This window comes from Enhydra lutris, unplaced genomic scaffold, assembly GCF_002288905.1.
Source record: "Enhydra lutris kenyoni isolate GAN:26980312 unplaced genomic scaffold, ASM228890v2 scaffoldscaffold86, whole genome shotgun sequence".
NCBI lineage: Eukaryota > Metazoa > Chordata > Mammalia > Carnivora > Mustelidae > Enhydra > Enhydra lutris.
Genome location: NW_019154170.1, coordinates 4,339,479 through 4,361,343, shown reverse-complemented (window position 1 = coordinate 4,361,343; position 21,865 = coordinate 4,339,479). Strand labels below are relative to the sequence as shown.

Sequence of the window (21,865 nt, the reverse complement as noted above, 5' to 3'; positions counted from 1 at the left end):
CATAAAGACATGACCTTAAAAAAAAAAAAAAAAGACTTGACCTCCAGGGGTGCCTGGGGGCTCGGTGGTTAAGCATCTGCCTTTGGCTCAAGTCATGATCTCAGGGTCCTGGGATCTTGGGGCTCCCTGCTCAGTGGGGAGTACGCTTCTCCCTTTCCCTTTACCCCTCCCTGCCTCTTTGGCATTCTCTTTCTCACCCTCCCTCTCTCAAGTAAAGAAGTAAAATCTTAAAAGAGAAAATGTAAAAACAAAAGACATGACCTCCAGGGACGCCTGGGTGGCTCAGTTGGTTGAGCGGCTGCCTTCGGCTCAGGTCATGATCCCAGCGTCCTGGGATCGAGTCCCACATCGGGCTCCTTGTTCTGTGGGGAGCCTGCTTCTCCCGCTGCCTCTGCCTGCCACTCTGTCTGCCTGTGCTCGCTCTCTCTCTCTCTCTGACAAATAAATAAATAAAATCTTTTAAAAAAAAAAAAAAAAAAAAAGACATGACCTCCAGATGGCCCAAGACCTTGACGCAGGCGTCCAGAGCCTCATCCCCCTTCCTCTGTCCCTGTCGTGTGGGCTGTGCTTGCCTTCTGGGCTCCCAGAGGCTGCCCCGAGGGCACAGTCTTGAGAGGGTGACATGGCGTCGAGACTGAGCACAGTTAAGGCGTCTCTATAAAGATCTGGTGGCTGGGTGAGGGGACCCACTCACCTTGCTGCCGCCCCACAGTCGCCTTTCTCGTAAGTTCCCTTTGCTTTGGGAAACAGCTGGCTACCAAGCTGGGGGGACCCGCCTCTTTCTTGGGGTCTCTCTCTGCCCCCCGCCAATGTGGTCTGGTTTCAGATTATAGCCAGGAAGCTCCCAACCAGGCTCCAGAACAAGGGCTGTGAATTGGAGGCCTCCCTCAGGGGCTGATCCCTGACCGGCCCCCACCCTGAAGGACACCAGGCCCTCCTGTCTCTGCCCAGCTGGCCCAGGTGCCCCTCCGCTCTGGACAAAGGGTCACTCCATGGGGAACCGGATTCTGAAATTCCTGTGCCCACTGTAAGTAAGTTTCCAAAGGGCTTTTCATATGTTAGGACTTAAGGATCCTGGAGGTCTGAGTAAAGTCAAGCTAAGATTGCTTTTTGCCTCTAGTAAAGCATCAACATTGGGGCGCCCGGGGTGGGGGGGGGGCTCAGTGGTTTAAGCCTCTGCCTTCGGCTCAGGTCATGATCTCTGGGTTCTGGTTTGAGCCCCGCATCAGGCTCTCTGCTCAGTGGGGAGTCTGCTTCTCCCTCTGCCCCTCCACTCATGCTCTCACTTTCTCAAATAAATAATTTTTTTTAAAGCATTAAGGTGAAGGCAGTAGTGAGTTCTTTGAGGAACGTTATGCTCCGCCTGCCTCAGGCATTTCCGGGCGGCTGCGGGGGACAAGGGGGCGTCATCTTCTCTGCATCTCTTCTGCCTTCCTGTTCCTCATCATTAACCACGGCCTTGTACAGCAAAAGCTCTTCGGGCCCACGGTCCCGTCCCCGTGCTATAATAAAAACACCATTTTGCACCAAAAATGTCTCAAGAATTCTTTCTTGGCCATTTGCTTAAACCACCCCCCCCCCCGGGGAGTTTCCCACCCTGAGTCCCTGCCCCTCCCGCCCCTCCCGGGGAGGACTCACCTGAGGACTTGGGTTTAAGGTTGACTCGTGAACTCTCAGGAAAAGAGCCCAATGACACAAGGAAGCCTGTTCCATGGCCCCTCAGCCTGGCCGTCCGGCTGGTGTCCCAGGCCTTCCCCACATCCCCCCCCCCCCCCCCCCGGCCCCCCCCCCCCCCCAACTCCTCCACCCCAGCTCTCGGAAGCAATGCGGGCTCTTGCTGCGACCGTCATTCTTGGTTTCGCCTCCAAGTGCGAACGATTAAAAGTCTGCCACATCCTGGAGAAAAAGTGCTGCTGTCGGTGCTGATGACTGACGAGGGAGCAGGAGGCAGGTAAGGGCCTGAAGCTGACACCCCCCACCCCGACCCCTGACTCCCTCCCGGGGAGAAGTGTGACATTCCTCAGGCATTCCTGCCTGCCCCAAAAGGGGGGGGGGGGGGACAAATGGTTAACAGAGATCTCAGTCCTGCAAGACGAGTCTCCCATCAGTTTACCAAGGTCTCAGGGGCTTACCAGGAAAGAGTCTTCTTATCCGCAGCCGGGTAACTCCCTGAGCCCCAGAGATTTGGTTTCCTGGAGCCCCAGCCTCACCCTCCCCTCCGCGGTGATGTGGGAAACAAAAGCAGAAGGGAATGCAAATAAAATTAAATTTCTTTATAGCCTGCAGCCCATTGACAAATACTGGAGAGAAGCAGATTATTGTAACCTTCGTCCAGGAAGCTGCCACGTGTCTTCACGTTCACGTCTCACTAGAAGGAAAAGCCACTGCAGCTGGACCGAGCCAGGCTTCCAGAATCCCCCGAGTCTCCTTTAGCATATCAAAGTCCGTTCGGAAACCTCCCCCAACGCCCAAGTGTGTAATCCTTCTCCCTCACGCTTAACAATGCGGTTCTTCCTGACCTTGGGTCCTGTCCCCGAGCTTTAACAAAACACCGGTTTACCCCGAAGACGTCTCAAGAATTCTTTCAGCTCAGGACCCCAACAACACTCCAAGCCACATCAATAATGTCCACATTTACCAAGAAATGCTGATAGAATCTGTGATTTGACCCTCTACCATTATGTATATGTTTTATTATGTATAGGTTTTATTAGACAGTAATAAATAGCTAGCCCCCTCAGGGTCCTAGAAACCTTGCTTCCAATTTCCTTAGAGACTCACTCTATCCCTAACCCCCTCCCAACTTGAAGTGTATAATGGGCCCCTCCTCATGACCCCAGTGCCCCTCTTTCTGCCCTCGGGTCCTGTCCCAGGGCTTTAATAAAACCACTTTTCTTTTTAAAGATTTTATTTATTTATTTGACAGAGACAGATCACAAGTAGGCAGAGAGGCAGGCGGAGAGAGAGGAGGAAGCAGGGCTCGATCCCAGAACCCTGAGAACATAACCTGAGCCGAAGGCAGAGGCTTAACCCACTGGGCCACCCAGGAACCAAAGACGTCTTTGCACCAAAGACGTCTCAAGAATTCTTCCTTGGCTGTGGGCTTCGGATCCTAATAGTATCCTTCCAACATCATTATGTTCTTTAGGAACTTCCTGGTATTCCTGGGTACTTGTTTTGCCATGTAAATTTTAGAGAGTTTTTGTAAAGTATCAAAAATCCCTACTGGCATTTTGATGTAATTTAATGAAAACTGTACATCTATTTGTTTAGAACTGATATCAGGGTGATGAAGTTCAAGAATCCGGGTGAGGTTAGGCGGGGCGAGGTCCGGAGCTGACGGCTAAGAAAGAATTCTTAAGTCTCTGGTGCACAAAGGTGGTTTATTAAAGCACGGGGACAGAACCCGTGGGCAGGAAGAGCTGCTGCCCCGGGGATGTGAGGAGCGATCTATCATATACTTGTAAATTGGGGAGGGGATTAGGGATGGCGTAAGTCTCTAAGGAGTTTTGGAATCAAGGTCTCTAGGACCTTGAGGGGCTAGCTGTTGTCTGGGGAAAAGGTTATTCATTACCAGTAATAAAACCTTTCCGTGAGACCCTTTAGATGTCTATCAGTGGGCCATATGCTCGGGAATGATTGTGGACACTATCTTGGAGGTTTAGAGATAAAGTTTCCAAAGGAATTGTTAATGTAGACTTATAGGATCCTGTTTGGGTGTAGGGGGTCGGTCAGGCTAGGATTGCCCTTTGCCCTTAGCAAAGCCTTAAGGTGAGGGTAGTTGAGTCCCAAGAGGAGACTCACTCTGCCTGTTTTAAGGGCTTGTCAGTAGGTAAGGAAATTTAATAATTTTTCTTCTGCCTCTGTTTCCCACATCAATGGCAGCACCGAGTTCTCTTTTCTAAGAGCATTATTCATGTTTCTCTCTCTCTCTCTCTCTCGCTCGCTCTTTTTTTTTTCAGTTGGCTTTGATGTCAGGCATGATGATGTGGGAAACAAAGGCAGAAGAGAAATTATCACGTTTCCTTACTACCTGCAGCCCCTGGACAAGTCCTGGAAACAGGCAGAGTGACATTCCTCTAGGGACTCAACAGCCTCGACGTTGACCCTTCGCTTAGGGCAAAAGGCAATCTTAGCCCGATCTCCAGGATCCTGTAAGTCTACCTTAACATATAAAATTCCCTTTGGGAACTTCCTTTATTTCTACTCCCCAAGATACATGTTGGCAATCATCTCCCAGGCATCCGACCCACCACCAATACGCATCTAAAAGGTCCCATGACTCAGGTTTTATGAGTAAGAAACGACCCTTTCCCAGCCACGGCTAGCCCCCTCAAGGTCCTGGAAACCTTGCCTCCAGAATTTCTTCAAGAATTATGCTCTCCCTAACCCCCTCCCTTGAAACTATATAATGGACCCCCCCCTCATGGCCCCAGTACAGCTCCTTCTGCCCGAGGGTCCTGTTCCCTGTGTTTTAATAGAACCACCTTATTGCACCAAAGATATCTCAAGAATTCCTTCCTGGCTGTCGGCTTCACACCCCACCATCCTTCCCGTATCATCTGGTGACCATGAAGGATTTTTGAGCCTTTTTATCTGGACTCTGGGCGTTGGTGCAAACTTGGCGAGTACCTTCTCTCCTCGTCCCTACTGTCCCTCCCGGGGATCTTCGAGAAGCTCGTACTTCCTGGAACACACCCGTATGGGCTGCTTAGGCTGCGCTCCTCCAGCCTGTGGCTACCCCACAGGGAGGAGAAAGCCTGCCTTTTGCCTGGAGTTAGTACCTGGCTGGAATGGTAATAAGATCCTGGCACTCTCTTTATTCCTGTCCTTATACAACGCTGTTGGTCTCGGGCACGGGACAGCCACCGAAGTCACCAGGATGGCGGGTAATCTTGACTCCCGTGTGAGGTTTCCTCCTGATTGGTTTAATGTGATCCCCTTCACGGCCCTGGTCTGGCCACATCTGGACATGGGATGCCCCTGGGAGCTGGCCAAAACCAGCACCTGATTGATTGAAAACCCAACCAGGATGTTTCCCAGGGAAGTTTACTGTGAAGACTTCCTGTGTTGGAATGTCGCTTAGACCATGACGGATTTCTGTCTTTACTATTGTCCATCAACATCCTCTGCCAACTACTTACATTAAATCTTAAACTTAAATTAAAATGGGGTCATTTCCCCTTGTAAAACTTTTCTAGTGTTCTCCAAGGGTGAAAAATGGCAAGGCAATAGCACAACTTTCAGGGTATGGGACAGCACGACAGTATTTCAGCCCATTTACCAAGCACCCATCTGTAGCCTAGGATGTGGTGGGAAAATGGAGAGACCCTGGCATCCCGCCTACAGGGTCTTTTATGACAGGAATGCCTTCTTGGTAAGGCAGGATGGTGATCAATAGTGACTTTTCGTTTGAGGGACGCCTCTGGTCGCTATTGACACATGGAACATCTGCCATACCCTGCACGGGTGCCACCAGGGAGACACGGGGGAGTGTTTGGTAATTTTTGGTAAAGGACTTTCTCTACTTTCCCAGGAGCATGGCCTCAGTAGGCTTCTTCTTCAGTCCCCAAGGACTGTCCCTTGGGATGCCTTTTTAACCACTGGAAACAATTCAGACTGCAAAATTTAGGAAAGGATTGGTCTGTAACACTGCTGGCCGCAGCGGGATCTGTCAGATCTCTTCTGCAGGAAACCGGGCAGAATGTGTTTGACTGAATGTGTCTGTAGTAAACTCCCTCCCGACATATGGGATGATAATGACCTAAATCAGCTTCCTCCAAACTAACCCAGGTTCCTGGAGGAAACACAGGCCATCCCCAGCAAAGGGGACACTGACTCACTCTCTCATGTTCCTCCTCCCAATAGATGTGGGGGCTTCTCCCTCATTCATTTCCTGGGCTAGTGGCTACAACTGGAGCCAGCTGGTTTGCCTACCTCAGAGAGGGGACTTTAAGGACTATTCCCAAGCAGCTGCTGAAACTCCCTTTGTTTCAGGGGAAATTCCTTGTCTTCTCCAGCCCAACGTGGACTGCCTACCTCCCTAACCCCCACTTGTTGGTGGGAAAACATGGCGTCTGCTCTTCTGTTGGGGATGATGAGCTCGAAAACAGGGAACCCTTTCTCTGCCTTCTGGAACCACTTGGCCTCTTCTGCCTTCCCCTCCCCCTCCTCCAGTTTCTGAACCACTTGGGGTGTGGCCTGCGTAACTGGCTTTGGTACCATCCTTGGTGCCCCAGGCACCATGGCTCCTTCTTCCCTTGCTGTCAAGGGACACCTAACACCACCCACTCCAGATTTCCCCAGCACTGTCTCAGGTAAAAATTAATAATGGGGAGGATCCAGGTGGAACATAATTCAACATTTAAACCAAGTTAAGTTTGTTGGTTTAATTTATGTCTTTAAAGTTATCAGCCACACATGTGAAACTTTCATTCTGTTGAGGTTTGTGGAGGGTCAAATAAGCTCACATTATCTCTGTTTCAACGTATTAGCAAAAAGATGACTAAAATGACGGTTAGTTGTCCATCTTATCCAAGTTTTCATGGGTAATTTTTAAGATAGCTTTCAAAGTCTTTGGGAACCTGAAGATTTAAAGTTTTGCTTGGATGATAAGTGGGACTGAATTCGCTGGAGATTGGGGTCTTTTCCAAACAGGATATGGTGCTAAAGGACGGGTTACTCCATGTAGGTTTGTGCTTTTGACTTCTTACTGTAAAGAAACTAAGAATATTTGTGTCTGTTAGTAAACATGCTTTATGCTCCGCTGGTTCATAAAACGCCATCTAAAGAATTCTGGTGTAACAGTTTGCAATTGGTTACTACTTAGCACTGGAGACCAAGGCCTTTCTAAGAATGAAAAATTCTGCTGAATGTAATTAAGATTGATGGAAATAAGAAAAACAACTCTGTATGTGTAAGAAAGAAGGAAGGAAGGAGTGGGAATGCATTTTTGTTGAAGGCTAAAGAAGGTAATTTTGTCCTAAAACAGACTGGTTGTTTGGAGGAATGGCTTGGGACAAAATCTGAATGCAAATGAGACTTGTAGAAGGTTTGTGATGAGAAAATTTTGGAAAGTATTTTCATGTGTTGTCAGGATGGACCAAGATGGAGATGAATGGAATGTGAGGTACACTGGTATAAGACACAAAAGTCTGTTTTCTCTGAGTTAAAAAGACAAGTTTTCTTAAATTGTTGGTCTGCTCTTGATAAGAAAATGTACGCAGTTGTTTTCTCTTTGTCTACCCAGAAAACCTAGTTTCTGTGTTTTGCCTTTATCAGGTCCTTGATGATCCATAATCCTATTTAGGTCCAGGCTTTAAAGCTCTCGAAGGTCTCAACAAACTTCCCCAAGATTTAAATTGTAAATGAGTTTCATTGACTAGTTAGGCTTGTTTGCTTGCTATGTTACTTTCTGGTATAAGATCATTACTGATGTGGGAAACAAAGACGGAAGAAAAATTATTAAATTTCCTTACTACGTTACACTATCCCTAACCCCCTCCCAACTTAAACATGTTACAGGATTTTCTTCTCCATCGGTGGGTGCCCTTGGTTCTCGGTCATGCTGCTCCGAAGAATGAAGAGGTAGACCAGATAGAACGGTGGGAAGCAAAGCAAGGTGTTTGTTGTTGTTGTTATTGTTTGGGGTTTTATTTATTTGATAGAGAGCACAAGCAGGCAGAGTGTCAGGGAGAGGGAGAAGCAAGCTCCCTGCTGAGCAGACAGCCAGAGGAGGGCCTCAATTCAAGGACCCTGGGAGCACGACCTAAGTGGAAGGCAGACACTTAACCAACTGAGCCACCCAGGCACCAAGCGAGTACGTTTATTAAGTGATAGCACAAAACTCCTGAGGAGGGAGGGGAATCAAGAAGGTTGCCACTAGAGTTTCTAAGTCTAGGGATTTTTATGGGCTTGTTGACAGACTGAATCCTTCCAGGGTGGTATAAAATCCTTTTGGAAGGGGGGGGTTGGGGGGGGGGGGCTTGTCCCTGCCTGCCTGCCTTTCAACTATCTTTCATCAAAAATATATAATGGGGGGCACCTGGGTGGCTCAGTCGTTCAGCATCTGCCTTTGGCTCAGGTCATGATCCCAGGTTCCTGGGATCAAGCCCCACATCGGGCTCCTTGCTCCGTGGGAAGCCTGTCTCCTTCTCCGACTCCCCCACTCTAACCCCACTTGCGTTCCTTCTCTCTCTGTGTGTCTGTCAAATAAATTTTTAAAAAATCATTTTTTTAAGTCTCTCTCTCTTTTTTTTTTAAAGATTTTATTTATTTGAGAGACAGAGATCACAAGTAGGCAGAGAAGTAGGCAGAGAAGCAGGCAGAGAGAGAGGAGGAAGCAGGCTCCCTGCTGAACAGAGAGCCCCATGGGAGGAAAGATTTTATTTATTTGAGAGACAGAGATCACAAGTAGGCAGAGAAGCAAGCAGAGAGAGAGGAGGAAGCAGGCTCCCTGCTGAGCAGAGAGCCCCATGGGAGGCTCGATCCCAGGACTCTGGGATCATGATCTGAAAAATGAAGGCAGAGACTTTAACCCACTGAACCACCCGGGGGCCCCAATAAATAAAATCTTTAAAAAAAAAAATATATATATATATATATAAATGGACCACCCCTCATGACCTAGGACAGATACTTCTGCCCATGGGTCCTGTCCCCATGCTTTATTAATAAAGCCACCTTTTTGCGCCAAAGACATCACATTAATTCTTTCTTGGCCATTGGCTTCGAACCCTAATGTTCTTTCCTACACCAATCATCACTTGATATTCTGATTATTTTTTTATTAACATATAATGTATTATTTAACATATAATGTATTATTACATACATACAATGTATACAATGTATTTCATAGCACTCACCACAGCACATACCCTCCCCAATGTCCATAACCCAGCCACCCTATCCCTACTCCCCAACCCCCAGCAACCTCTGATTATTGAAGTGTTATCTGTCACAGAAATAACTAAATTTCCTTGTCAATCGCATCATAATGAACTCTCATATCAGATCATTAACAATGTCCGTTTCTGAGGTTTTTTTTCATTGTTCTTATTGTCTTGCAATATGAGTTTCATCTTCAAGGAGGTTCAAAGGACTTTTAGGACAAAAACAGGTGTTCAATATCTTAAGATCATAACACTGAAACGGTAAGAATTTCCAGAACTAGCTAAAAAAAGGTGCATTCAAATTAAACAAGACTAAGTAACAGGGGACTAACTGAAGTAGAAAGATGATTATAGTTTTGTGACTCTTGTTTGAAACATTTCTGCTTCTCTACTGTTCGCCCTTCCAGACTAAGGGAACTTTCTCTTATGATATCTGTAACTTACAGAAATGGGATAAAGTATTGATTTGTGAACAAATTGAAGCATTCAACTTTTTTCTCTACCTGAAACCTCTGAAATTCAAAAGGTCTCAGCAAGTATTCTTTCTTCCATGGCATTCATAGTCATTTCCATAAGCTCAATAAGAATCTGTTCTCCTTGTAAGAGGACAGCATTGGAAAAATTGGTTATTTTACCAAGGCTTTGACTGGGATGTCATATTTGAGAAACAGGCATGGCTTCAGATACGGTCAAAGAGCTTTGAGGAACTAAGGTTGACTTTATGAACCGTGGAGCCATAAAGCCCCTTGGAAATGTTGGCCTGATACCTTGCTTACTGAATTCCCAGAAGCCTCCCCAGTAAAGCAGGAGACTCGGGATACTTTGGGGACCTCAAGAAGAGGAATTTTCCCACATCTACAGGAATTACAGGCATGTCTGATGGCAAGTACCTGGGTTGGCTTCTGGCCTGGAAAGGCTACCAAAAACTCAACCTAGATTCCTTATAAAAAGTTCCAGTAAAGCAGATTCCAAAAGATGATCATTCTTGCTGAGCGTATATAAATAATTAAGCCAAGTCTGTTAAAACTGGACTTGTTTAGTAAAACTAAATAGTCTTGATTTGGCTATCTCTGGAAATAAGGCTTATTTTAGAGAGAAAAGTTATGTTTCAATAACACATCTTTATGGATGTTAAATTCTAGTTCTGATTGTCTTTATTTTATTTTTTAATGATTTTATTTATTTATTTGAGAGAGAGAGAGAGAGTGAGAGAGAGCATAAGAGGGGAGAAGGTCAGAGGGAGAAGCAGACTCCCCGAGGAGCTGGGAGCCCGATGCAGGACTCGATCCCAGACTCCCGGATCATGACCTGAGCTGAAGGCAGTTGTCTAACCAGCTGAGCTGCCCAGGCGCCCTTCTGATTGTCTTTAAATGTTTGTTGTTCATCTAAGCTAGACAACTTCAGGTAAACTTCAGAGAAATTGCCACAATAGCTCATAAAGGCAGTCTTTGTGCTTTTTGTTCTGTGGGGACAGGAACAGGACCCCATGGGCACAGGACTGTTTAAACAACTGGGAAATGGGATTGATTCCCCCAACAACTGTTTAAGTCAGCTTTCATCTTGACCAGTTCTGTGTGGCTGGGATGACAAAATCGTTCTCTAACAGCCAGACCATACCCCACTCCATAGGGTTCACTGTGGACTTGTGGAGATAATGGATGACCCCACTTTTCTGATGACTGGAGTCGATGTACTTGGGGAAGCCATTATCTCTTGAGACAAATCTCCCATCTGTCAGTGATTCCTTATAATTAGGATATTGTTGAGGCTGGACCTCAAGCAAAAAGGCTTCCTGGTGGTTTCATCCCGCATAGTCATATTTATCCTAGAAGCAACCCCTATGGACGTACAATTACAAACGCAGGATTTAGCCAAGCGCACAGCAGCCCTGCTGGTTCAAGGAGCCTCCAAGCTCACGACGGGACAGTCAGGTTCAGAGTGTCTGACCAAAAGCCACCAACAGATGAGGGCAGGCTGACTTATTAAGTACCAGACTATGCTTACAGTTATGACTGAAATAGACTTGACACCTGTCAAACTTTAAACCCAGCTACCCTATACCTAGACCCGACCATCGTACTTCTGTAGAGCGTGACCACTCAGACGTTATTGATCTTTTTTTTTTTAAGATTTTATTTATTCACCTGACAGAAAGAGAGATCACAAGTAGGCAGAGAGGCAGGCAGAGAGAGAGGGGAGGAAGCAGGCTCCCTGCTGAGCAGAGAGCCCGACTCAGGGCTCGATCCCAGGACCCTGGGACCATGACCTGAGCCGAAGGCAGAGGCTTAACCCACTGAGCCACCCAGGCGCCCCAGATGTTATTGATCTTGTTTATTCTAGTCAACCAGATTTAAAAGAATTCCCTTTTGAGAGATGCCTGGGTGGCTCAGTCGGTTGAGCATCTGCCTTCAACTCAGGTCATGATCCCATGGTCGTGGGATCGAGCCCCACACTGGGCTCCTTGCTCAGCAGGAAGTCTGCTTCTCCCTCTCTCTGCTTGTGCTCTCTGTGTGTGTGTCAAATAAATAAATAAAATCTTAAAAAAAAAAAAAGAACCCCCTATTGAAAATACAGATGACAGTTGGTTTACTGATGGCAATAGTTTCATGGAAAAAGGAATAATAAAAACTGGGTGTGCTACAGTGTGCACTTGTGTTTGGCAATTGCCAAAGCCTTAAAAACTAGTATTTGTACTGACCCCAAACATGCTTTCCTAGTCTCACACGACCACAGAGCAATTTGAGAGAAAAGAGGATTATTATCAAGCTGTAACTCCCCCATCAAATATGGGCCTGAAATTAAGGAGATAGCTATAATTCATGTCAAAGGACATCGAAGGATATGACCTTAGAATCTAAAGGAAACAATTTGGTAGACCAGGCGGCCAAGCAGGCAGCACAAAATAAACTAGTATTAAATCTTCTACCAGTCTTAACTCTAATAAAGTCCATCAGTCCAGTAAACTCAGACCAAGAAATGCACAAGACTGGCTTGTTAATGATGAGGGAAAAAACTTTATATCCAAAATAACCAATGAAAGGTAATACAGGGTTTACACCAGGTTACTGATCCGGGTAACAAGGCCAGGGAGGCGACGGAAAAACAAAAAACACTTTGCTAAGAGAAATCGTCCCTAGATTTGGAGTCCCTTGGTCCCTACAAAGTGACAACAGACCGTCTTTCATTATGGATATTCAAAAGATGCCCCTCCGAAACTGAACCGCCCTGGACATCTTTTATTATTATTATTTTTTAAGATCTTATTTATTTACTTGACAGACAGAGATCACAAGCAGGCAGAGAGGCAGGCAGAGAGAGAGAGGGGGAAGCAGGGTCCCCGCTGAGCAGAGAGCCCGATGCGGGCCTTGATCCCAGGACTCTAGGATCATGACCTGAGCCGAAGGCAGAGGCTTCAACCCACTGAGCCACCCAGGCGCCCCCCCTGGACATCTTGAGTGTAGTTAAAGGGGACCCAGAATTAAATGACTGTCTCCTCAATGGCCCAGGGGCTATGTGGCTCTAACTTGTGTCCATGGTTTCCCCCAGGCTGGAGACGCTGTTGTACTCTGGGTTTTGCCTGGATGCATGGATGCATTATTAAAACCAGAACAAATCCAGCCAACCTGCAAAATTAAAACTGTAGAGTTATTCTTAGAAAATGCATTGTAGGGGCGCTTGGGTGGCTCAGTGGGTTGAGCCTACACCTTTGGCTCAGGTCATGATCTCAGGGTTCTGGGATCGAGCCCTGCGTTGGGTTCTCTGCTCGGTGGGGAGCCTGCCCGCCCCCCCCCCGCCCCCCCCCCCCCCCCCCCCCCGCCCCCCCCGCCTGCCTCTCTGCCTACTTGTGATCTTTCTCTCTGTCAAATAAGTAAATGAAATCTTTTTTTAGAAAATGCATTGTAAACCTAGCGTTCCTGTTTCAGGCTGTTAAACTCAATGGCCCAGCAGGAGCAGGATCCTGTGATTCCCAGGGTGCGGGCATGGGTTTAGAGCTATGAAAGAATGTAGCCCTCAGTCGTCCTCCCTGCACCTGGTGATCGCCAGCACAAACTTCCCAGTCCTCCCGTATCCCATGACTGCCTCCCTGTGGGGCAAAGTGAGCAGGGAAGGGTGCAGTCCCACTATGCATCAAGGTAGTTGCCGTCCCTTTGTAGTCCTTTCCTATGCTTCGGTGCCTCTATCCTTGCTTTCCTGATAAAAAATAAAACAAAACCTATGTGCAGAATTCAGCGGCTGCTACACTCCCTTGCAGAGGCAGCCCTGCATGGCTGCTCAGATCCGTGTCTGAAAACTTTATTTCAGTGCCTGACAGCAAAATCCATGGTGGATGTGTTCTGTGTCTCATCAGCATGACCACCGAACATCCATTCTTGTTCCCTCTCTGGGACTGGAAGATGTTGTTTGGCACATGGAAGGTCTTAATAATTACGTGGTCAATGCCCTAAGCGATACTCTACAACAGAGAATGGCATTAGATGCTGTAACGGCTGCACAAGGGAGAGCTTACGCCAGCACAGAAACAGAAGGCTGTATAGACATGCCAGATGACCACAAAATATTTCTGGTTAAACTCCTGGACTGGGAGACTTTCTTCAGCTACCAAAGGACTCTTGTTTAGGCTTCTTTTTCTTTTTGTTACACTAGTCATGTTTTGCTCTTTTCTCCCTTGTCTCTCCACTTGGTACCGAGCCTCCCTCGCTGCCCCGACTTCAAGCCAACAGATGATCCTGTCCGCTCCGGCAGAGCCACACGCGCAGTCTCCCGTGGATTCATCTGCCTCTGCCTTTTGTAACTCCTCTATCTGTATAAGCCCCAAATGACAATGTTCACCCACAGGTAGGGACACCTCTATCCCCCTATTCTGCAGGAAGACATTACGGAAGATAAAACCTTCCACCCCGAACCACCTTAAAGATTTAAGGGTCAAAACTGTTCAAGTGACGTGGGAAACGAAGCCAGAAGGGAAATGATTACGTGTCCTTACTACTTACAGCCCCTTGACAAGTCCCTGAAGCAGGCGGAGTGACATTCCTCAAGGGACTCAGCCACCTTGATGTTGACACTTTGCTAAGGGCAAAAGGCAATCTTAGCCCAACCTCCAGGATCCTATAAGTCTATTTTAACATGCAAAAATTCCTTTGGAAGCTTCCTTTACTTCTGTTCCCTAAATACATGTTGGCAATCATCCCCCAAGCATATGGCCCACCCATCTACATCTGAAGGGTCTCGTGACTAAGGTTTTAATAGACAGTAATAAATGACCATTTCCCAGCAACAGCTAGCTCCCTCAAGGTCCTGGAAACCTTGCCCCCAAAATTTCTTAGTGACTCACGCTATCCCCAGCCCCCTCCCAAGCGGAAACTATGTAACCGGCCCCTCCTCGTGGCCCCAGTGCAGCTCTTTCTGCCCAAGGGTCCTGTCCCCGAGCTTCAACAGAACCACCGTGTTGCACCAAAGACATCTCAACATTCTTTCTCGGCTGTTGGCTTCGAACCCTAACATCTCTCCTACATCAAAGAAAATCTTTATTATCCCATTATGCTTTTTTATATGCCTTATTAGAATATGTTATGGATTTAATTGTGTTCACCCCCAAAATTTGAAGCTCTGTCCCCCAGACCCTTGGAATGTGTGTGTATTTGGAGAGAGGGCCTTGAATGCAGGGATTACATTAAAACAGGCCATTAGGGTGGGCCCTAATCCAATGTGACTTGTGTACTTATAAAAAGAGGAGATAAGGACAGACCCACACAGAAAGATGACCACGTAATAGCCATCTCCAAGCCAAGGACAGGCCTCAGAAGAAACTAGCCCTATGGATACCTTGATCTCGGACTTCCAGACCCCAGGACTGTGAAGAGATAAATTTCTGCTCTTATGGCACCTATGGCTGTGTCATTTTGTTACTGAAGGAGCGCTGACAAGCTGAGACAGAGTACGTTTAGCATGTCATTATACACAGGCATACTTCATCGTATTTTCCTTTGCTTTATTGCACTTTACGGATACTATGTTTTTAGAAATGCAAGTTTTGTGGCAACCCTGCGTCCAGCACGTCTGCTGGTGCCATTTTTCTAACAGCATTTGGTCACTTCATGTCTCTGTGTCACATTTTGGCAATTCTCACTATTTCAAACCTTTCCATTACTCTTAAGTTTGAATTGTGCGATCCCATGATACAAATGGAATGGATGAGGAGTTGCTTCTTACGGATGAGCAAAGAAGATTCTTGAGATGGAAACTGCTCCCAGGAAGATGCTACAAAGGCTGAAGGGACAACAGAGGACTTAGAACATTACATAAACTTGGTGGCTAAAGCAGTTTGGTTGAGAGTTGAGAGGATTGACTCCAATTTCGGAGGTTCTACTGTGGGTAAAAGGCTACCAAACTGCATTGTATGCTACACAGAATCATTCACGAGAGGAAGAGTCCATCGATGTGGCCAACGTCATTGTCTTATTATACTAATCTGCCACACCCACACCTATCTTCAGCAGCCACCACTCCAACCAGTCAGCAGCCATCCACACCAAGAAAAGACCCTCTGGGGCACCTGGGTGGCTCAGTGGGTTAAAAGCCCCTGCCTTCGGCTCAGGTCATGATCTCAGGATCCTGGGATCGAGCCCCACATTGGGCTCTCTGCTCAGTGGGGAGCCTGCTTCCCCCCCTCTCTCTGCCTGCCTCTCTGCCTACTTGTGCTCTCTGTCAAATAAATAAATAAAATCTTTAAAGAAAATGTGTTTAAAAAAAAGAAAAGACCCTCTGGGGATGCCGGTGGGGGTTGGGGGGGAGCTCAGTCAGTTAAGCAGCTGCCTTCGGCTCAGGTCATGACCCCAGGGCTCTGGAATCGAGTCCCACATCAGGCTCCTTGCTCAGCAGGGAGCCTGATTCTCTTTCTGCCTCTGCCTACTGCTCTGCCTCCTTGTGCTTTCTTTCTCTCTCTGCCAAATAAATAAATAAATAAACAAACAAACAAACCTTTAAAAAAAAGAAGAAAGCCCCTCTGGCAGCAAAAAGATAATGACTTGCTGAATGTTCAGATTATGGTTAACATTTTTAGTAGTAAGGTATTTTAAATTAACATATATATTGTTTTAGACATAATACTATTGCACACTTAACAGTACAGTCTAGTGTAACTGCTATATGTACTGGGTAAACCAAAAAATTAACTCACTTTATTGCAATATTTGCTTTATTGGGGTGGTCTGGAACTGAATCTGAAATATGTTTGAGGTGCGCCTGAACAGTTATTGCTTAACGACTTCTGCTAATGATAAGACATTAATTTTTTTTTAATAAAGCCTATGCCCAGTGTAGGGCTTGAATTCACAACCCCAAGATCAAGAGGCACATGCTCTACCAACTGAGCCAGCCATGTACCCCAGATATAAAAACTATTTTGAAAGGGTTCCCACTGGGAAGATTTGCAAAATTTTGAGTATCAAAACCAACAATGAAAGCCTATTGAGTAATACAAGAAACCAGGAGCCAAACACCAATGGGAATAAATAAATAGGTGAAAAGGGAAAATTTGTTTTCTACACACTAGAAAGCAAATTAAAGAATGGAAAAAAATAATGGTGTTAGAAAAACCCCTTCACACACGTCATACTCATACTCATAATGGATTCAGGTAAGTGCCATCAACAAATATTGAAAAGTTTGAAGAGAGGCACCCGACAGGCTCAGTCCATGGAGCGTGGGACTCTTGATCTCAGAATGTTATGCTGAAGCTCCATGTTGGGTGTAGAGACAACTTAAAAATAAAATCTTAAAAAAAAAAAAGTTTGAGGGGCGCCTGGGTGGCTCAGTGGGTTAAAGCCTCTGCCTTCAGCTTAGGTCATGATGCCAGGGTCCTGGGATCGAGCCCCACATCGGGATCTCTGCTCCACTGGGAGCCTGCTTCCCCCGCCAACCCCCCTCCCCTGCCTCTGCCTACCTCTTTGTCTACCTGTGATCTCCTTCTGTCAAATAAATAAATAAGTAAATTCTCAGATTATTAAAATCTTTAAAAAAAAGAAAAGTCGTGAGCTTATGGCCTGGGAATTGTATCTTCCTTTTCCAAACAAACTTGATGCTAGAAAGCCAGGAAACCATGCCTCGTGGCCGCCGCCGAGCAACTTTGTTTCTACAGATTAGACTCCTGTGTCTTCACGGAAACGGACTTTCACCCCGGCCGGCCGTCTCTGGTGTTCCCACGGCGTCCTATACTTCTGGGATGTCCTCGCAGCGCATCACGTGGCCCTGCTTCGTTCCCTTTTGCGGGTGACAATCCTAGGTCTGTGTCCGCGCTGCACTCTGTTCGTCCGTCCGCGCCGGCGGGCCTGGAGCGGTTCCCCACGTCCGCGGGCGTTGAACAGCTTCTCACCTCGCATTCGTGCACACGTGTCTGCTTCCATTTAGGTAGGACGGCGATACTTGGGTCACGTTTAATTTCCCAGGACAGCTTCTGTAGGGCTGGGGATACTCCTCAGAGTTGTCTAAGGCCTGGAACTGAGATGCATTTGATAACGCACATGTCCCTAGATAATCGTTCATTGTGAAAGGCCATGAACTTAAAGGCAAAGGAGTTTCTGTTTTAAATGATGACCTTTGATTTCTATGTGAATATACTTCCACGCTCCCACCCTTTCATCATTATCTTACAACATGGTGAGTGTTTAATGCTTGATCATATTAGGGTAAGTCCCTCCACTTCATTATTCAAAAAGAATGGCTATTTTCTCACATTTGTTCTTATTTATAAAATTATGACATGGGATTATGAAGTTCCACGGGAAAACTGGTTATAATATTGGTGGAATTCTATTAAAATGACTCAGCTCTCTGGTAATTATATACATCATGGCAACATTGATTAATCGTTTCTTAGAATATGCACCAGATTTGCATTTGTTTTGGTCTCTTTCGATGTCGGTGAATATAACCGCACAATTTTCACATTAGGTTCTTTCCCTTCATAAGATTTACTTCGATTCCTGAATAACTTCTTTCAACTTTTATACATGTCATCCTTTAAATACTATCTTTTTGATAGTGATTAGAAATGGAAGGACATCCTGAGCACATTCTGGAAACCTGTTAATTATCTTTTCTCTTTGATGACTATGAAAGCTTGAGGTTCTATGTACACATTGGCTTTGGCTATGAAACAGGATAAGGTCCTTTCCTCCACTGTAATTTTACACCCACATATCCTAGTTTTGGCTGGGAGATCTACGATCCTGCTGAAGGGGACCGGAGTGGTGGGTATTCATGATGTACATATAATTCTACTGAGCAAGTGACTCTAAGCACATTTACGTATGCATTCTTGCATAAACTGCATTTTGGAGATGCCCTTCAAGAGGACTGGAGAGTTCTCATGCATTCCTAAATTAGTAAATGTATTTGTCATAGTATGAACACTGAATACTATCAGACACTTTTCTTCTACCTACTAAGATAATTTTAGATAGATTATTTAAAGTGTGGCATTGGGGAGCACCTGGGTGGCTCAGTCAGGTAAGTGTCCAACTCTTGATTTCGGCTCAGGTCACAATCTCAGGTCTCTGAGACTGAGCCCGGTGTTGGGTTCCAAGCTCCTGGTGGAGTCTTTTAGAGATTCTCTCTCTTTCTCTCTCATTCTGCCCCTCCCCCCTCATAATAAATAACTTTTAAACATACATCAAAACTACAAAAGTAATATAAAATGAGGCATGGAGGTAAGTTAGATTCATTCATCCCATAACATGCTCCTATAAACTCGACACACAGGGAAATCCACGAAATGTACATCTGACAGAAATATAACAAAAGAAACATCCATGACATCACAACACGAACAAGAACGAGGCAGCGACACCCCCATCCTACGTGGGCTGATGTCCTGTCAGAAGACACGCCCTGCCCCCTGCAGACTCCAGTAACTCAGCTACAAACACGCCCTTATCCTTTGGTTCCTTATTTTCATCACCTGTGTGCACACTGGTTCCGTTCTCTACTGCACGTAAAAAGGAGTCAAAAGGTTCATATCACTTTCACGAACTGAGCCACCCGGCGCCCCTCCTATCATTTTGTATCAAAACTCCTTTGTTCAAATACGCTTGGTCTTCCCTACCTTACCCTCCACTCATTTGTAGAAGCAATGTTTCTAGTAAGTTACTTCCCGAATTAGTTTTGAATTGGAGTGAAATCAATTAGCGTTGTGAAGAGCTTATCCTCTCCTTTGATGTGCACTATCTCGTTGCCATCTCAGCGGGCTCCAAGGTGCTCGCCTGCCACTCCACCGAAACCTTCTCAATGTGTGAAGACCTCCTCTCAGCTGACGCCTCTCCATCGTGGCAGTTTTTCTCCAACAAAATAATAGGGTCTCCCTTGACTCTCTCTCTCTCTCTCTCAGCCCCACCTCCTAGCAAGGAAATTCTGATGGCTCCAACTTCAAATTGTACCTGGGGTCCAACCTCCACATCAACGTGACTCCTAACAACCCGGTCTGATCCACCACTGCGGCCAACATCACCATCCTAGTGCTGTTGTCACGGTAACAGAGGGATCCCCTGAGGCTGCCTCCTCAGCTCATCTTGAGGGTCCAGGCCACCCACCACCAAAGTAAGTCTTCTTGGCCTCTGCTGGTCCCCCTCCCCCTCTCACTGTGCTCCCGCTGTCCTTCGGATATCCAAGGCACCTTCCCTCCTTGAGAACCGCATTCATGTCCCGGGGGTGCCATAACCAAGTGCCACATACTGGGTGGCAGAAATGACACATGTTTGTTGTTTCGCAACTGAGGAAGCTGCAAGCCGGAGATCAAGTTGTCTGCAAGGCTGGTTCCTGATGGAGGCTCTGTCCCAGCTTCTAGTGGTTGCCAACGATCCTTTGTACTGTCAGGCAGGTGGACGCATCATGCCCCTCCCTGCTTCTGTCTCACGTGGTCTGACCCTGTCTTCAGTGCAGATCTGTGTGTCTAAATTTCCCACTTTTATAAGGATACCCGGCACTGGCTCTAGACCTACCCTAATCCCATATGGTCTCATCTGCATTACCTGTGTGTTCGCTTTATTTCCAGGTAAGGGTGTATTCTGAGGTTCCACTGGACACGAAATGTGGGGGGTACAATACTGAACCCAGAGCACGTGTACGCCTGTACTTCATATGTCTTATCATCAATTTAGGTATCAAGTGGCAGTGTTAACTGAAATCATTCCTGTTTTGCTCTCCTGATCCTTCCAAACTCATCTGCACGTGTGTCTCTGACATATACACACATATTTTGGACTATATACACAGTACAGTGTCTTTCTGAAATAGTTATATTATCTCCAAGGACATTTTCCTTTCATCTCTTCACTGGACTCCATTTTTTCATGCTACCTTGAAAGGTCAACGATAATTACAGTTCTGCTGAATTGTGCTATTTCATGCTCGGTAAGGCCCGCAGGCGTATTTCCCAGAATTCCCATCTTGATGATTCTAGGTTGACCATTCACCGGTGGCCTAACTTGCATGAGTATTTAAAGTACAGCGACGATGCCCTAGACTCCGGTTGGGGTCGCCATCCAGATGGACTGATCCACGGGAGCTGGCTGGGCAAGAGTGGAGTCCACTGTTCTGATGAACAGCCTGTCAATCAGGCTTGTACCCGAACCAGACGCCAACCTTTTCCCTTCTGTCTTCTTTGCAGTCCTGCCTTCCACTTCCATCTCCAAAATCTCCCCATCGAGGATGGGATTCCAGAGTCTATCATCAGCAATCCACAGCTCTGGGTTCCCAACTCCCGCCCCACTGTGGCCACCAACCAGGCCACCAATTTAGGCTGTCATGCTTGTGGATTTCCTCTGGGAACCCAACTGCCTCAACGTTAATACTCTGCCGAGAACAAGAGGCAAGCTTGGCTTAACACTAGTCCAACCTCCCGGATCCCATAGGTCTGCTTTAACATACAAAAATTCCTCAGGAAACGTCCTTTATCTCTACCCTCCCCCGCCCTAAGATACATGTGAACAATCAACCTCCAAGCCAATGGCCCACAGATACACACCTGAAGCGTCTCTTAACTAAGGTTTTACTAGACGGTAATAAAGGACCTTTTCCTAACCACAGCTAGCCCCTCAAGGACCTGGGAAACTTGGTAACAAATTCCTTAGACAGATGTGCTATCCCTAAGTCCCTCCCAACTTGAAAGTCTGTCATCAGTCCGTCCTCACAACCCTAGGGCAGCTCTTTCGGCCCACAGCTCCTGTCACCATGCTTTATAAAACCACTCTCTGCACCGAAGACATCTCAAGAATTCTCTCTTGACCACTAGCTTCCAGATCCTAACAGTTCACATCTTTCTGGCACTGAAGTATGGGGCTTGATTCTTCTCACCTGGACTCCAAGCCTCAGTGCAAACTTGGTAATTCCTTCCCTTCCTTTACTTCCATTACGGTGACTTTTCCAGGAGTTGGTCCCTCGGGAAAACATTCACGTCCATCGCTCAGGCTGCAATCCTGTAGCCCATGGCTACTGCTGGGGCGGGGAAAGCCTGCCTCTTGGCTAGAAGTTAGTGTCAGGGCTGGAATGGTTTGATGCCCTCTCTTGATTCCTGTCCTTACACAAAGTCGCCTGTCTTGGGCACCGGACAGCCAAGTAAGTCACCATGACAGTTGCCGATCGTAAGACTCCTGTGCGAGGTTTCCTCCTCGTTGGTCTAATGTGATCCCTTCACATCCTTGGTCTAGCTGCTTTTGGCCGTGAGACCTTTGCTCAGAACTGGCCAAAAGCAGGACCTGATTGAATTAAAACCCATCCAGGAGGTTTCCTAGGGAAGTTTGCTGTAAAGACTACCTGTGTTGAAAGGTCACTTAGAACGTCCTGGATTCGTGTCTTTTGTTTTTTGGCAACATTCCCTACTGCTACCCGAGCAACACATGATTGTTTGAACAGCTGGAAATTGGAATGGGTCCCCCAACAATCGTGTAACTCAAGGAACACCATGACCTATTCTGTGT

At 46.6% G+C, this 21,865-nt stretch overlaps 1 protein-coding gene across 1 annotated transcript in view; it reads right to left on the bottom strand.

The window, feature by feature from the left end:
* The window catches only part of LOC111161712 (zinc finger protein 77-like), a 106,381-nt gene that overhangs the window by 28,526 nt on the left and 55,990 nt on the right, over positions 1-21,865 (bottom strand). The gene's annotated exons all lie outside the window — the stretch shown is intronic.